The sequence below is a fragment of the Lagenorhynchus albirostris genome, chromosome 16 (assembly GCF_949774975.1).
Source record: "Lagenorhynchus albirostris chromosome 16, mLagAlb1.1, whole genome shotgun sequence".
NCBI classification, from domain to species: Eukaryota; Metazoa; Chordata; class Mammalia; order Artiodactyla; family Delphinidae; genus Lagenorhynchus; species Lagenorhynchus albirostris.
Window position 1 is genome coordinate 2,366,280 of NC_083110.1, and position 12,998 is coordinate 2,379,277.

General features: G+C 44.2%; 1 protein-coding gene across 2 annotated transcripts in view; it reads left to right on the forward strand.

Annotated features, from left to right (window-relative positions):
• Window positions 1-12,998, forward strand: part of GALNT2 (polypeptide N-acetylgalactosaminyltransferase 2) — a 181,086-nt gene that overhangs the window by 121,815 nt on the left and 46,273 nt on the right. The gene's annotated exons all lie outside the window — the stretch shown is intronic.

Genomic DNA, 12,998 nt, shown 5'->3' on the forward strand with positions numbered 1-12,998 from the left:
CAACACTGAGAGTGAATTTAAAGCCCAGGCTGACCTGGAGTCCATTCCAACACTGCAGGGGCTCAGACCTCACGCGGCGCCGAGGCCCCGGCAGAGATGCTGTGCTGCCTGTTTAGAGCAGAGCTGTCGTGAGGGGAGGGTCGTCTCCCTGCTAAAGCCTTTCCAGAATCTGGCTCAGAAGGGTTTTGTGTTGTGTTGTGTTTTCTGGTGTTCCGTTTGTCCAGAGTTGCGTCTGATGGGGAAGTGAAGCGTAGAAGTGGGGCGGAGCCCGGGGGGGTTACGGAACATCGTTCTGTCTTCCGGGGAGAGCTCGAGCTGGTTTACTTTAAAATTGTTTATGGAAGTAAAATCGAATAAACCCTTGGGGGAGAAACATTATCTTGTTTTCTTCCCTCCCCCGTCAGCCAGCACTGTTCGTTTTCATTTACTTATGTATTAAGTCCCTTAACAATGAGAACCACTTGGTCAAGAAACAGATTTCCTTCGGCTTTCAAAAGTTAAATCGTTAGAGAGTTCCATCTTTTCCCTTTTCTCACGAAATTAAAAATGGAGGGTTTTGAAACATCTTTGTGTCTAAAACTGAAGTATTGCTCCTGAGACCAGAGCTGCCTCAATCAACCACGACCCCACGAGGGTCCTTCTCTGGGAGAGGACTTCTTGCAATTCCCACACCTGGTGGGTTTATCCGGCAGCCTTTCCATCAAGGACATACTGTGTTGACTCAACTTATAAATTACAGTCATAAGGTTTTGTTTTGTTTCCTTGAAAAGAATCACTAAAGGACTGTGTTTTGACCAGCTTTTTAAATGTCTGGCTTTAATGCCGCCCACACAGAGGTCAGAACTCGTGAGGGGCTGGGTTGTTTTTTTTTCTCTCCTTTTCTTTTGTTTTTTAGAAAATGTCATCCAGCGGGCAGGCCCTTCAGCAATGGGCTGTGCTGATTGCTCCGGTGGAGCGTCCGGGGGGATGTCGGTTGTCTTAGGAGAGCAGCTCATCAGGATGAAGGGCTGTAAGAGGGATGCCGTCCAGGCTCTTCACTGTTACTTGCGAAGAGTAAACATTGTTGAGGCCAAGGGAAAGTTCTCAACGTAAACTCAGCAGCTTGGCGTGAAGCTTTGAAGGCCATTATTGTGAGATTCTGTTTTATTTTTAGGAGAGCAGATCTAGGAGAGGAAGAGGAAGCCCAGCTCCGAAGGGCGTCTCCGCTTCTTGTCAGTGGGGTACCGGAGGGGCTCTCATTTCGGGGGCCGAGAGCCTTGTTCGCTCGTTACATTTTTCTTACGGAAGTCGTGTTTCGTGAGCACGCACAACCAAGCCTCCGGCGTGGCCGCTGCCCCACCTGCTCCCCATTCGAAGGGCCAGCCGGGGGCCGGGCGGACCCGCTCCGAGCCCACGGGGCCCCATGGGCAGGGTCCTGGTCGGTGGGGCTGGCGCTCCGCGGAGCGGGGCCCCCTGCTTGCTCTGGGCTTTGCTGGCCTCGGAGGCATCTTGGCTGTCGGGGCAGTGGGTTGGCTGTGGCGTGACAGCAAGCCTTAAACGCCTGTTCCACAATGACCACAGCCACCCACTGTCGGACACTGGGTGGTGTCCTGGCCTGCACTCAGCTTTTATGTGCTTTCACTGTATTCAGTCAGCGGAGGCTCCTTCAGAGTCAGCAGGGAGATTCTTCTCTGGGTGACATCGCACGCCAGTCCCCAGAGGCCCCCGACTGCGGAGCCCATGTCCGGGAGGGCAGCTCAGGCAGGGTGGCCCCAGTCTGCTGGGCAGAGGCAGGTGAGATGGCCCGAGGCCCCTGTCCAGGCGCCCCTCTGTGTCTGGAGCCCTTCCCCAGGAGTCCTGGACGTTACTGTCATTGTGCCATGTGCTTTATCCCGGTCCGTACGGCAGGTGGGAGAGCCGGGCCACCGCTGGGGCATGGGACCACCTGCCTGAGGTCGCACAGGGAGGGGAGGGAAGGAGGGATGGAGCTCTCGGTGGCCAGGTTCCTGCTGACAGTTGTACGTTCTAGACGTAGCGCCTCGCCATCCGCTCTGCACAAGTGTCTTGTCTGCTCCCAGTTTTCAGGCAGGAGTCTTCGGCATGAGGCCCAAAGGCCCCCAAAAAGCAAGCAGGCCTGGGTGTTGGTAGCTTGCAGCCAAACTCCTGAGAAATTGTGTTCCCAGCTGACCACATGCGGACAGAATCCCGAGATACTGAGAAGAACCGAGGCTTTTGTTCCTCTTTTTCCCGCCTCAGGTTCTCCAGGGCAGTGTAATGGCAGAATGTGCTGTTTCCGTTCCCCTGGAACGTTCTCGTGCCCTGAGGGAGGTGAGGCTGCTGCCTGTGCGCCATCAGTGTGACCTCCCTGTCCCGGCGTGAGAGGCGGCCAGGTGCAGGAGCCGGTGTGGCCAGGCAGTGGGAGGGGGCCAACTGCAAGGCTCTTTGCTTCACACCTCCCCCCAACTCAGTGCAGGGGCTAACGTGCACCTTATGTGCAAAATTCAGACCAAAACCATGCCATTATTCATCATCTGCCGCTTTGCTTTCTGTTTGTTCAATTGTTTTTATTACTTTTAGTGTTTTTATAAAACCAACTCCAAGTTTTTAGCACCAGACCACTCTTTTTTTCCCTTTATATGTTCTTTTGGGACCGTTTCAGGCCTTGTCTGCATCTCGATTAAAGAATACTCTGGGCATTGAAGGAACATATCTCAGTGTAATAAAAGCTATTTATGACAAACCCACAGCCAACATAATACTCAACAGTGAAAAGCTGAAAGCCTTCTCGCTAAAATCTGGAACAAGACAAGGATGCCCACTCTCACCACTTCTATTCAACATAATACTGGAAGTCCTAGCCACAGCACTCTGATAAGAAAAAGAAATAAAAGGTATCCAAATTGGAAGGGAAGAGGTAAAATTGTCATTATATGCAGATGATATGGTACTGTATATAGAAAACCCTAAAGACTCCACACAAAAACTATTAGAACTGATAAACGAATTTAGCAAAGTAGCAGGATACAAGAATTAACATACAGAAGTTGGTTGCATTTCCTTACACTAACAATAAAATATCAGAAAGGGAATGTAAAAAAACAATCCCTTTTAAAGTCACATCTAGAAAAATAAAATACCTAGGAATAAACCTGACCAAGTAGATGAAAGACTTATATTCTGAGAACTACAAAACATTTAATAAAGGAAATTGAAGACGATTCAAAGAAATGGAAAGATATCCCATGCTCTTGGATTGGAAGAATTAACATTGTTAAAATGGCCATACTGCCCAAAGCAATCTACAGGTTTAATGCAGTCCCTTTCAAATTACCCATGACATTTTTCACAAAACTAGAACAAATAATCCTAAAATTTATATGGAACAATAAAAGGCCCAGAATTGTCAAAGCAGTCCTGAGGAAAAAGAACAAAGCAGGAGGCATAACCCTCCCAGACTTCGGACAATACTACAAAGCTACAGTAATCAAAACAGTGTGGGGCTTCCCTGCTGGTGCAGTGGTTAAGAATCCACCTGCCAATGCAGGGAACACAGGTTCGAGCCCTGGTCCGGGAATATCCCACATGCTGCGGAGCAGCTAAGCCCAGGCACCACAACTACTGAAGCCCGTGTGCCTAGAGCCTGTGTTCCGCAACAAGAGAAGCCACCGCAATGAGAAGCCCACACACTGCAATGAAGAGTAGCCCCTGCTCGCCGCAACTAGAGAAAGCCCGTGCGCAGCAGTGAAGATCCAACACAGCCAAAAATAAATAAATTTATAAAAGAAAACAACAGTGTGGTACAAAAACAGACATATGGCTCAATAGAACAGAATAGAGAGCCCAGAAATAAACCCACACACCTATGGTCAATTTTCAGCAAACAAGATAAGAATATACAATGGGAAAAATACAGTCTCTTCAGCAAGTGTGTTGGGAAAGCTGGACAGCTGCATGTAAATCAATGAAGCTAGAACACACCCTCACACCATACACAGAATAAGCTGAAAATGGCTTAACGACTTAAATGTAAGACATGACACACATAAAACTCCTAGAAGAAAACATAAGCAAAACATTCTCTGTTTTCTTAGGTCAGTCTCCCAAGGCAATAAAAACAAAAGCAAAAATAAACAAATGGGACCTAATCAAACTTACAAGCTTCTCTACAGCAAAGGAAACCATAAGCAAAATGAAAAGACAACCTAAAGACCAGGAGAAAATATTTGCAAATGAGGCGACCGACAAGGGCTTAATTTCCAAAATATACAAACAGCTCGTGCAACTCAACAACAGAAAAGTAAAAGAACCAATTGAAAAATGGGCAGAAGACCTAAATAGGCATTCCTCAAAGAAGACATACAGATGGCCAACAGGCATATGAAAAGATGCTCAACATCGGTAATTATTAGAGAAATGCAAATCAAAACTACAATGAGGTACCACCTCACACCGGTCAGAATGGTCATCATTTAAAAGTCTACAAATTAACAAATGCTGGAGAGGGTGTGGAGAAAAGGGAACCCTCCTACGCTGTTGGTGGGAATGTAAGTTGGTACAGACACTATGGAAAAACAGTATGGAGGTTCCTCAGAAAACTAAAAATAGAGTTGCCATATGATTCAGCAATCCCACTCCTGGGCATAGATCTGAATAAAACTATAATTCAAAAAAATACATGCACCCACCCCTATTTCACAGCAGCATCATTCACAACAGCCAAGACATGGAAACAACCTAAGTGTCCATCAACAGATGAATGGATAAAGAAGATGTGGTATACACACACACACACACACACACACACACACACACACTAGAATATTACTCAGCCATAAAAAAGAATGAAATAATGCCATCTGCAGCAACATGGATGGACCTAGAGATTATATTAAGTGAAATAAGTAAGAAAGAGAAAGACAAATACCATATGATATCACTTACATGTGGAATCTAAAATATGATACAAATGAACTTATTTATGAAACAAACAGACTCACAGACATAGAGACCAGAGCTGTTGTTGCCAGGGGGGAGGGGGTGTGAGGGAGGGATGGATTGGGAGTTTGGGGTTAGCAGATGCAAACTATTACATATTGAATGGATAAACAACAAGGTCCTACTGTAGAGCACAGGGAACTATATTCAATATCCTTTGATAAACCATAATGGAAAAGAATATGAAAAAGGATGTATATGTGTGTATAACTGAATCACTTTGCTGTACAGCAGAAACTGACACAACATTGTAAATCAGCTATACTTCATTTGAAAGAAAATTTAAAAAAAGAATGCTCTGGGCCTGGGAGAGAGTCTAAGGCTTCCACAATAGCGATCCAGCTTGTGTCTGTGTTGGCGTCTCTGAAGGACCCAGCATAGGTCTCTGGAAAGACCGTGAGCAAACATTTGCAAAGCTTCATCCCCGAGTGCCTGTCCACACTTGTGGCCCCGTTTCCCAGCTGTGCCTCCGGGTGAGCACTGGGGCAGAAATGGTCAGATCGCTCTAAACGAGCAATATAGTCTTGTGTCTTTATCTTTGGTGCCCCTTCCCACGTCACCCTGGGAACCCAGCGATGACAGGAGCATCATCTGTGGACTCCAGGAGCTGGCCATGCGGGGGGCAGAAGCAGGAGGGGTGACACCCGGCTCTGCATTGGGCTTCATGGAGCTCTCTCTAGCCTTTGTATTTAGACCTGTTGGTGAGTTTCTGTTGTGTTCGTGGGGACTGTGCCCCTTTGTCGTTACGGAGTGCCCTCTGTATCACTAGTAGCGCTTTTGTCTTGTTCAGCATCAGTGCAGACACACCACCTTGCTTTAATTCAGTGTTTTTGCAACTTCCAGTCGTTTTGTGTCCTTATATATATTTCAAGTGTATCTCCTATAAGTAGCAGATAGTTGGATTTTGGATTTTGATCCCTCTGACAGTCTTGTCTTTTAATTGGAGTTTTTAGTCCTTTCCCGTTTAGCGCAAGTGCTGGTGGGCTGTTGGGGGTTATAACACTAGCATCTCGCTGTCTGGGTTCTATTCGTCCCACCTGTTCCTTGTCCCGTCCTTTCATGCTTCCTTTGGATTAAGTATCTCCCCAGCTGTTAGCTTGTTAATTAGAGTCTAATATAAATGAATACTCTTGTTTTCTCCTGGATAATGCACAGACCACTTCCCCTCCTCTCCCGTTTATGCTTTATTGTCATATGGTTTAATTCCCTTTTTATGTGTAAACGCTGCTGGACATCTTTTATTGTTTTTTTGCAGTAAATATCCCTTAGATTCACCCGCACATTGTTATTTCCATTTTGCCTCATTTCTTACCTTTTCATTTTTCCCCCGAGACTGTTTCCCCAGTTCTCATCCAACTTGTGTATTTCTCTTAGTGCCAGTTTGTTGGCAATGAATTCTATCCTTTCATTTGCCTGAAAAAACCTTTTATTTCACTTTCATTTTTGAAGAGCGTTTTCACTGAATAGAGACTTCCAAGTTGACGGTTACTTTCTGCGCTCACGCATCGTCATTTACTCGTCTTCTGGCCTCCACTGTCCCTGGAGAAACAGCAACTGTTGGTCTTATTGTTGCCTTTCGAAGGCATCTTGACCTTGTCCTCTAGTTGCCTTGAGGATACTTAAGCCTGGGTTGAGCCTGGGTGGGGCTTGTGCCTGTTCCCGAATCTGTAGCTTTGTGTCCGTGTCAGTTTTCTTGCGCCCCGTCTTCTCTCCCCACCCTGGATGTTTCCACATGTCCTGTGTCCCCCTTTACACTCTTTCCCATATTTTTTATCCTTTTTCATTCCCTGAGCTTCAGTCTGGACATAATTCTCTTGGCCTTCCTTCCAGTTCACTAATTCTTTCCCCTGCTTTGAAAATCTGTTCTGCCTTCAACTCCACCGATTGAATTTTAATTTCAGTTATTGTATTTTGTTGTGTATGAACAGATACGGAGATATTTAAAGTCCATAGCTGATGTTTTCATCCTCCGAAAAGGATCTAGTTTTGCTCTCTGGCAGGCAGTTAAGATAGGGCAGATGGCCTTGATCGAGGCTGGAATTGAGCTGGAATAGAGCTGGGGTTCTGTCTTCTGTGAGAGAGCTGGTGAGTGTCCAGATCTCTGTGCTGCTGGGCAGCAGCCCTTTGGGATCCTCCCTGGAAGTCTGGGCTGTTTATCAGAGGCCCTCTTCCTCGGCGCCCTGACCCCCAGCCCCATGCCTCTGGCAGGAGCCCGGCATGGCCGCCACCTGCAAAGCCATCGCTTCCCCGGGCTGGTTCAGCCTCTGGGCTCCACACTGCTTAGGGGAGGAGGGTCAGAGAGCGTCTGACTCATTCTTAGGGCTCCTGTTCCTTCCTGGCACCTGGCCCTACAGCCCCAGGCTGCCTTGTTAAATAAACTCCAGTGCCTTCAAATAGATGTTCTGGTGTGCTTCATCAAAAATTTCTAGTTGCTTTCAGCAGGTAGGTTGGTCTACAGCAAGGAACTTGACTATCACTGAGAGCAAGAAAAAAACTGAGTATTTTATTTGGAACTAAATTCAGTATGAAGTTCACAGGTCATAAATTTTGCCCTGAGCCGCAGTGTCTGTTCCAAATGAGAGTGCATCGAAATAGCAGTGGACTTGAAGTTGGGAAGGGTAGCTTTTGTCAATGGCTCTACCGCTTACTCCCAGACTCCCACCACTTCCCAGAAGGTGGAAGTAATCTCTCTAAACCCTGGACTTGTGATCTACAAAACAATGCCTGCCCTGCCCATCTTACACATTGTTCTTAGGCTCAGATGTCTATGAAAGGACTTCATAAACTGCCAGTAACGACACAAATCTAGGATGTAATTGTATTGTTGTTGTATGTGCCTAATGGCATGTGAGTTTGTGAAATCGGCTTTGAGTAGAGAGTGAACCGTTATTCTATTGAGCTTTGCTCCCGACGTGTATGTGGCGTGGAGGGCAGCCATTCAGCCTCCCGCGTGTGACACCTGTTACACTGAGGGGCACCTGGGTCTTCTCACTGCAGCGCGAATTGGAGGGTTTCATTATTGACCAAGAGCAGTTGGAGAAACACCTTTGAAACAGCAATCCTACCTATTTCACAAGAAATCAAAGCAACTCAAATGGGGTCAGCAGAGTATTGCTTTGTTCTGTGGGTCTGAGCAAACCATCCTGTTTGAGCCACACTTTTAAATGAGTTGCTTCACCATCACCATGGAACCATTAAAAAAAAAAATCTTTTGTATATTTTAGGAAATAGCCAAAGCAGTATAAAATGTGTTTCAACCTCGTCAGTCATCTAGGCCCCCATTTCACCTTTTCTGAGACAGTGTGACCTCAGGGATTCCTTTTAACTTTTCTTTTGAGCTTGACAGCAGCAGTGTTGTCAGTGGACATACCCACACTCTTACCCCAGAACATCTGCCTGCTCACTCGTGGAACTGACCCGTCCAATTCCACGGACGGGGAAGTGGTAAGTGCTAGTGATGGAATCTGCAAGAACCCAGATCCCCTTTTCAATCTGTAAAATTAAAAGTACAGACTTAAAATAACACTCATCTTTTCTTTTATTTTTTATACAGCAGGTTCTTATTAGTTATCTGTTTTATACATTATGAGTATATATATGCCAATCCCACCACCGTCAACACTCATCTTAACTATATTGGATCAACCATGATTTCCTCCATCTGATGATGATGAGAGAAGAGAGAAAATTCATGTCTTTGGAAATTCAGTCTGTTAAAAAAGGAAATACCCCAATAGGAATATCGCACTTGGATTCAAAATTTTATGTTATTCAGTGTTGATTTCTTTTGATTCTTGCGTCCTTTATTCATCCTGCAAGGATTTAAGTGCTTGCCATGTGACAGGTATTTTTCTGGTCACTGGGGAAACAGCAATGAACAAAACTGGTAAAAAATCTCTGCCTTTATAGAGCTTACAGTGAGGGAGTGAAAGTAGAAGAGAATAATATAAATGATCAAATTATATGGAATAAGACAATGTTAAATGCAATAGAGAGAAAATAAGGATGGAGGTCACGGAGCATGCAGGTCAAGGTCAAGGGTCCAATAATAAACAGGTGGTGAGCACAGCAAAAGGAACAACCAGCAAAATGAAAGAACAACCGACAGGAAATATTTGCAAATCATGTGTCTGATAAGGGGTTAATACCCAAAACATAAAAAGAACTCATGTAACTCAATCGCAAAAAAAAAATAATAATAATCCTATTAAAAAATGGACGGAGGGGCTTCCCTGGTGGCGCAGTGGTTGAGAGTCCGCCTGCCGATGCAGGGGACACAGGTTTGTGCCCCCGGTCCGGGAAGATCCCACATGCCGCGGAGCGGCTGGGCCCGTGAGCCATGGCCGCTGAGCCTGCGCATCTGGAGCCTGTGCTCCGCAACGGGAGACTCCACAACAGTGAGAGGCCCACACACCGCAAAAAAAAAGGGCAAAGGACCTGAATAGACATCTTTCCAATGAAGACATACAGATGACCAACAGGTACATGAAAAGGTGCTCAACATCACTAATCATCAGGGAAATGCAAATCAAAACCACAATGAGATACCTCACACCTCAGATTGGCTTTCATCGAAAAGACCAGAGATAACAAGTATTGGTGAGTTTGCGGAGAAAAGGGAACCCTTGTGCACTGTTGGTGGGAATGTAGACTGGTGCAGCCACTCTGAAAAACGCATGGAGTTCCCTCCAAAAATTAAAAATGGAACTACCATAGAACCCAGCAATTCCACTCCTGGGCATACATCCCAAGGCAACGAAATCACTGTCTCAAAGAGATAATCTGAACCGCCGTGTTCATTGCAGCATATTTATAATAGCCAAGACATGGAAGCAACCTAAATGTCCATTGATAGATGAAAGGATAAAGAAAGCGTTACACTCACACACACACACACACACACACACACACACACACACACAAAATATGGGATGTTATTCAGCCGTAAAAAGAAAGAAATCTGCTATTTGTGACTACATGGATGGACCTTGAGGGCATTATGCTAAGTGACATAATTCAGACAGAGAAAAACAAATATTGTATGATCTCACTTATATGTGGACTCTTAAAAAAAAAAAAACTCATAGAAAAAGAGATCAGATTTGGTTACCAGAGGCAGGAGTAGAAGGCGGAGGAATTGGATAAAGGTGATCACAAGGTACAAACTTCCATTTATAAGATAAACAAGTTCTGGGGATGTGATGTAGTTAACACTGCCATGCGGTATATTTGAAAATTGCTAAGAGAGTAGATCCTTCCTGAACTGTCTCCTATATCCTCCAGTAGTTAGATGCATGTCGTTTTATATAAACAACACGATACTGCAGTTGCTGTTGGGCAGCCTGCTTTTTTCACTCAGTACTACATAGGGAACATTTTAAATCTAGCTTTCTTTTTAATTAATTTATTTTTGGCTGCGTTGGGTCTTCCATTTGCTGCACGCGGGCTCTCTCTAGTTGCGGCGAGCGGGGGCTACTCGTTGTTGTGGTGCGCAGGCTTCTCATTGCGGTGGCTTCTCTTGTTGTCCCTGGGTCAATCGATATTTGATGGGTGTTTTTTTTAAAGGCCAGTAGTGTCTGTCATTGTTTCAGAAATTCAGAATCTACGCATTAAACCAACCTGATTAACTGCATTCAAAACCTCTTGATTCTTATTACCGTCCACTTGACAGGAGAGTTTGAAGTACCTGCTGCAATTTTGGGACACCTGCTTATTTCTGAGTGTTTGCTGGATATGTTTGAATACAGTGATTTGGGGAATAGAAGTTATATTGTTTACCCTTATTAGCATAGAATGACTCTCTGGCATTGCATCTAGTGTTTTCCTTTTCTCTATATGTTTTACTTTTAAAAGAAAAATTTTTTTCCCACACCGCACAGCATGCGGGATCTTAGTTCCCTGACCAGGGATCGAACCCGCGCCCCCTGCATTGGGAGCACAGAGTCTTAGTCGCTGGACCACCAGGGAAGTCCCATTTTTGTCTTCTATGAGTTTCATTTTTTGGGTGTCATTTTGATTTAGGTTTGCCTCTTGTAAGCAACCTAGTGGTGTATTTTTATTTTTAGATCAACGTGACAGTCTGAAGTTTAATAGGACAAAACTATTTTCGTGTTTGGTCTTTAATTTTTTTATGTCATTCTACTTTTTCCTGCTTCCTTGCTTTTTCTACCATTTTCATTCTTATCTTAATGGAAAAAGTGTTCTACTTTGTTGGTCCTTAGTTTTGTTAGTTTTTTTTTTCTCCAGGGGTTAAGAAAGTTTGTTTCCTACATTTAATTCAACTAGTTGCAATTTTTCATGTTTACAAAAATTCAACAAAAACATTGAAAATTAGAGAAATGTTGGTTTAATGCTAAGGATAAATACCAAGAATAAAACAATATATATTTTAAGATGAAGAATGAATATGTTTATACTTTCTCCCACCCACTTTATGGTTTTATTGATTTATCTGGACTTAGATACTGTTTATTGTTAATATTATATTTTATGTAATTATTTAACAAAATTATATTTTATTAAATATCTTCTTTTAAGAAATTTTTCATTTGTATAAACATATTTACACATGTCTACTAGGCTATACTGCTGAAATAGTTTTAATGCATCCTAACATTTTATGTCATAAGTTGAGTTCTTGGGTTGGTTTATGTAGTTATTTATTTTGAGGGTAGATCTTCACGTGGTTTTTCAGATGGCTCAGATAATTGAAACACTTTCCTGGCTTGCTTACCTGAGAACTACTTTCCATTCCCTTCATACGAGAATGGTAAATTCACAGCGCATAGAATTGTTGCGGCGGGTCTGTTTTTCCTTTGAAACTCTGTATACGTTGTTCCACTGTTTTCTGTTTAGTTCTGTCACTGAGAAGCCTGGAGCCATTCTGATTTTGTTCATTTATTTTATTCTATCAGTTAGGATACTTAAAGCAAAAAAGACATTAAATTGTTTAACATGAAGTCTGGAGGTCGTCCTCTAAGTCTTCTTCAACTGGGCTGGGAGCTCTTTCTGATTCCCTTACCACCCTCTTCCTCATTTTGGGTTCTTTGCCGCATCCTTTTTGCCTCGTGTGGTTGCAGGAAGGCTGCCATAGCTCCATGCATCATGGTCACTTTCAAGGCAGGAAGCAAGGGGGTCAGAAATGGCCTTTTCTTTAGTGACTCTCTGCTTTGATCAGCAAAATCCATCTTTTCTGGACGCCCCTGTAGACTTTCTGTTACTGTTCATTGGCCAGAACTAAGTCATGGTTATTTGTGACCATGACAGGGTCTAGGGAAAGGAGTTTGTCTTTGGCCATGCAGGACTTGCCTCTGGGGCTCTGCAATTCACCGAAAACAACATCTGTAAGAAAGGAGCGAGAGGGGAATGATTTTTGTGTTGCCAAGATAGGTGTACTCTTCTTCAGGTGTGTACAGAAGAAATTCCACGATGTTACAGAGTCAGAAGCACCGAACATACATCGGTAACTGTCAGTGTCGGGGAGCGTTTATCAAATAACCTTATCATTCTGTCATTAACTAGAAGTTAATTTTTTTTTTCCTGAGAGTCCAAAAGGATGCAGTTACACTTGACATGAGCAAAGTCTAAAGGAACCAAACATCATCCTGGCTTTTGTTGGAGTGGATGGGATCATGCCATGCCAAGTCAAGTGCTGGGTGTTTGTTTCTTTCTTTCTATGGAACCCTGATAGGCTGGGGCCAAGGAGGGGAGTTAAAGTAGTGACTCTTTTGCTTCCAGTTTACATCCTGTATCAATACTTATCCAGTGACAGGATGATCTGTTTGCCTTTCGTCCTTGTGAGGAAATGGGTCCAATGCAACCTTTGATTACTAATAACAGTGTCATTAAGTGAAAAGTTGATCTTTGTACAACAAGCAAAAACATAGAGCAGGGGCTTCCCTGGTGGCACAGTGGTTAAGAATCCCCCTGCCAATGCAGGGAACACAGGTTCGAGCCCTGGTCTGGAAAGTCCCACGTGCCGCAGAGCAACTAAGCCCGTGTGCCACAGCTAGTGAGCCCACGTG